A 5,300-nucleotide genomic window follows, 5' to 3' on the forward strand; every position below is an offset into this window, starting at 1 on the left:
TATGAGAGACGGAGGAAATTGATGCCTACCTTGCCATGAAGAGGGCACACCCAGCCTTGGTGAGCGGCAACAGCCTATGTTACTTCTTGTCATACAGAACTGAGGCACAGAAAGATGAAAACTCCCTTCAATTTAATATTGCTGAAAGATGAGAAAGACAGCATGCTTGTCCTTTTTTTCTCTCTACCAGAAAGATGAAATAACTTATAACTGTGTGTGTATGTTCCTGGATATGTGGTGTGAATGTGTGTGTGTGTATGTGTGTGTGTGTGTGCATGTTCATGTGTGTCAGTACACATGCAATAATGGAAGCCAAAAGTGAACCTCTGGTGTCCATCTTGGTTTCAGGCATGTCTTCAGGGGACTATCTCTTAGTTGAGATGGGAAGGACCACTTACACTGGGTGTAGTCTTGGGTCTCAGGCTGAATGAACAGAAGAACACAATCTGACCCCCTTCACTGTGATGGGCTGTACCCTGGAGCTGTGAGCCAAAATTAATCTTTCTCCCTCAAGCTGTGTCTGCCAGGTACCTTGTCACAGAAACAGGAAAAACAATTAACACAGGGTTGCTCCCTGAGCCTGCAGCTCACAATTTAAGCTTGGTTGGGTGACCAAAGAGCCCCAGGGATCTACCTGTCATCACCTCCTCCATGTTGAGGTTTAAAACTCATGCCACATTGACTGGCTTTTGACATTGATTTGGGGTCTCGAACTCAGGTCCGTTGCCAACTGAGCTACTTATTTAGCCCCCACTCTTTTGTCATAATAAACACCTATTGAGTGCCTACTGCATACAAGACAAGGGCAGCCCACAGAAGCATGGAGATTCAAAAGGACCGATGTGTCCCCAGTGGCCAACAGCAGCCATCTTTCCCCCATCTCAGACTACTATGGCTAGAACCCAGACCCCAAGTCACAGAATGAAATACTGGACAACGACCCAGATGGATCCCAAAGCAGATGCCCCATACAACTCATCCCCAGCATCCCTGGCTGCAGCCACTACAGGCATTAGGTGGGCCTCCAGATAAAGAAGTTAGATGTGAAAGTTCATGGGTTCTGGGCATCCCCGCACAGAAGCACTGTGGGCACAGGAGGTGTGGGTGTGGACTCCAGTGTGACAGGTACTGAGATCTGAGGACACGAGGGAGGCAAGCTTCCATCTTGATCTAGCAGAGGGGTCATGAGATGCTGTCAAACGTGCTCAGAGACTCTAAGTGCTTAGAAACAGGGCCACAAGACCCTGCAGGAGCTGGGAAAGGCGTCTCTGCTGGAGTTCAGACACCTTTGTATTTGGTTTTGAAACGCAGACAGGCTGTATCTGCTGGTCATACCAGCAAAGCTGACAAGACAGGCATTTCTTGTCATCTCTTTTCAGTGTCTCCTCTTTGACGTGTGCATGGCCTTACCAGAAAAAAAACAGCAAGACTGTAGATTTTACCTGGTGACCAGCGATGAAAGAAACTGGAGATCCCACCTCACACCACAGCCAACCTCAGGGAAGGGACGCTGAGAGTGAGGGCTGAGCCCAGGTGCCCCAGGCTGGCAACACAAGCTGAGCCTCCGTGATAAGGCCAAAGAAGATGATGAACAACCGTTTGCTCAACCTCTCCCAGGTGTTGAGGACCAACCGTGCATCAGGACGCTGGAGGCAAACATTATCCTTTACATGGCTGAAGTAACCTAGGCTACTATAACAAGGCCCTTGCTTTTCCCTTTTTCCTCCCCTTATGAGTAGTGACGTGTCCTAGGGTTCCCTATTCGTGGCTAGACTTTAGCAAGTCAACATCAGCTAAGGGACCTAGTAGCAGAGACAGGAAATGAGAAAGACTTGGGGGAAGCAGGAGGCTGGACATGGTAGAACAGTAACCTTGTTCCTGTTAGCATCTAGTTAAAGCTGTAGCCCAGAACTCCCTGCGTGGTTTGGGTCCCAGGAAAGGAGGGGTGCCTGGGCCCGACAGAGCCCAATCCACCCACAGCCACTCAAGGCAGCTTCCCAAATCAGCAAGCCGCTAATGTGTATGCTGAACAGCCAGCCCGGGCCTGCATAGACCTGGCCCTCTGCCACCTACTTGCAAGCAGTGTGGGCTCCCAACATGTTCATGGGATGAAAAAACGACAAACAAACAGGCTGTGAGCAGATCTGATACAGATGGAAGCCTCGGGGCCTCTTGGTACCTGGTTCCGAGACTGGGTCTGGAATCTTCTGTGCATCTGGCTCTGGTCAGGCTAGCCTCAGTGCCTGGTAGAGGAAGGCTGTTCTCTGACCCTATTCTGGAAGCCCTTCCCCCATCCGCTCTTTGGAATTTATTTATTATTTACAGCTGCTCCGGGAGATATGCCAGGACACCTCCTGCATGATTACAGCTCCTGGTGGTGCAGGGAGCCTGCCCGAGATGAAGTAGAAGGTAGAACTTTGATAGGAACAAGGGGACAGCCAAAAACAGTCCTTCTGTGACCTGCACACAGACAGTGGGTTTGGGTGTGGGACACAAGAATGCCCCGGGCCAGACTCTTGCCTTGGGAATGTTACCAGGACAGGGGCCGAGAAGGTAGAGATCCTTCTACAGACATGGTTTGGGGAGGGAACTACACACACACACACACACACACACACACACACAGCCTATCATCACCATCATCATCATCATCACTTTCTCAGGGCCAGGAGTCACAGGAAGGAAGCAGGAACGCAGAGAACTTGTGTGAGGTCTCCAAGGCCACGCAGCTGAACGTTGTCAGGGGGCAGGAATCCAACCCAGTTGTCTTCGGGTAGTACTGGTCCATCCATGAATCACATGGGAATGGTATCAGGTATGATGATAGCCAGAGACTGAGTTCTGAGAAACTTTTAAAAGGTGAGAGGCTCTCTGCTTCTGCCTTGGGGAACTGTAGGTACGTCAAGGCCATTTACTGGAGAATAAGATAGGGTAAGGCCTGAAAGTCAAACAAGGTGGACAGTGAGGCAGCCATTGGGAGCCTTGTACTAGGAAGATGTTCTTGGAGAACGTAGTGCGAGTGGAGATTGAAGGAGGCTGTGACACCTGCCATTGACCTGGGTCAATGCCCCACTTATTCCCTCAACTCGGTACCAGAATTAAACTCAAGTAACTGCTCTCTGTTGACACTAAAATGCATGCCAGATATCTCTTCTCTGGGCCTCGGTTTCCCCAAAGACAGTGTTTCAGTGAACATTTTTAAAGAAACAGCTGCTGGGAAGTTGATGGAGATATGGGACAGTCAATCACCGCAGCTGGAGAGATGGAGCTGGCTGTCCCTAGAGATGAAAAGAAATGAGGTTCATGGGGCGCAGGGAGGGAGAACACCCAGAACAGAGAAAGGAGCCGCATCATGTGTTCTGTAGGCTCAGCTTGGCGGGCTGGAGAAGCGGAATCCTCAGAAGCTGAGGCTGGCCCAGGCGGCCTGGGGAATCTGTTCCCGACCCTGTGTATGTCAGCAATGAGGATGCTCTAGTGTGTGAGCCTTAAAATTGCCCAGCGCTTCTGAGTTTGTCCTGCCTGGCCACAACACAGGGGGAGTTGTAAGATGGTCCACAGCATGGGACATGTCCATGCCCGCCGTCTGTCCAACGATTCTCTGGTCCCCAGTACTTAGGGAGAGTCCTTAATTGTCAGCTGCCAGCAGGCTGGCCTTAAGGAGTCCCAGCTACAGAAGCAATTGGGTGAGCTAATGAGAAGATGATCATAAGCTATTGGGGCCATCGACCTCAAGGCTCCACACTCCTGCCCTGCTTTGCTTACGTATATGATTTTCTTCAATTCTCAAATATCAGTTAATGTGAGTTGGTATAAAATACCTGACTACCTGAGACTAAGGTCACAAGCTGACGATTCATCTCACGTGTGGTTCAATAACAAGATAAACTTCCAGGAACCCAGACTTTTTCATCAGTCTCAGCCTTGTTCTTATATCAAAATGGCTGCTCCAGCTCCAGCCATCACAATGAATGCCAGAGAGAAAATGAGTAGAGAACCCTCTTTTCTTAAGAAATGGGGTCCCTTTTAAGACTTCCTCTTATGTCTCACTGGTTAGAATTGGGTCAGAGGCCCAGTCTGAGTGAATGACTCAATTAATCATCAGAGTCACCTTTTGGGAGTCCTGTCTATGATCACAAATGATTTCTGTGGGTACAGTCACTGCTGCTCCAAACAGACAGCATCCCCTGCTAGTGAGCTGCCAGGAAAGGGAAGGGAGATGAACACTTTGTGCACAGAATGGAGCACAGGCAGGTAGCAATAAGGAGGTGCCACAGGCACAGGACAGAGGGATGGTACTCAAGAAGGAGAGGAGGCCCTGGCAGGCATTGGCTGGCAATACCCAGGAGATGACCTACACTGGCCATAACGTCCCTCTGAAGTCTGCTCTAGTCTCTCTGGGATGTAATACAGGATAGTGCAGAGGAGAAACTGAGGCAGGAGGCTGAACAGTGCCTGTGCAGAGATTCTGAAACTACCTGGGGTGGATCTGGATATTCTCTGATCCCTTCTCTTTGGCAAGCAAACACGACATTTCTTTGACTAGGTCTAGAAAGGATAAGGACCAAGGCCGGGAGCCCCATCCCATCAAGAAGAAGAAATACCTAAAGGCACTGAAGGCAGGCTGATGGGTTAAGGAGTCCTGGCTGAAGAGCCAGCTGAGAGAGGCACTGCCACCAGTGTCCATGGCCTTGAGGAGCAGTGCAGACCCCACTGACAGTGCACACCTCCAGGCATGGCAGTGATAAAGTCTTGTTATTTCTGGGTGGAGCTGAGTCAGAGGTAGGAGAGACAGGGAAGAAAGTCTAGCCCATGGTAAGAGGGCAGTGAGACAGAGGGGAGTCTCTCCACACTCAGACCCCTTGCAAAGCCCCCACAGTGTCTGCAGCATCCCCACCTCCAGCCTGGACCCTCCTGTTTCCTCCCTCCTTCCTTGAGAGTCTGAGCTCTCAGGGAACATGGAGGATGCTGGGTGAGAATTCACCTCCCCATGTGGAGTCAATCCTGGGACTTTCCCTTTAAGAGCTGTCAGAGCAAGGAGGCTGGCCAAGCTGAGCTGGGAGGTGGGGACAGAGGGAAGAAAAGGAGAGAGAGGGAGAGAGGCAGGAAAAGTTTTTTTAGAGGAAAATGCAGGGCTAGTCTGTTGGCCTGACGTCAGATGTCGCTTTCATAACCCCCCCCTCGGGGGCTGAGGAAGGCTCTCCGCTGCTCTGATGGGCCAGCCCAGTCCTGGCCCCGCTCCCCGGAGAGGCATCTGCATCCTCTGGGCTGAAAGGTAGCGCCTGTGCCGCTGACTTCCAGGC

This window comes from Chionomys nivalis, chromosome 17 (genome assembly GCF_950005125.1).
Source record: "Chionomys nivalis chromosome 17, mChiNiv1.1, whole genome shotgun sequence".
In the NCBI taxonomy this organism is placed as follows: domain Eukaryota; kingdom Metazoa; phylum Chordata; class Mammalia; order Rodentia; family Cricetidae; genus Chionomys; species Chionomys nivalis.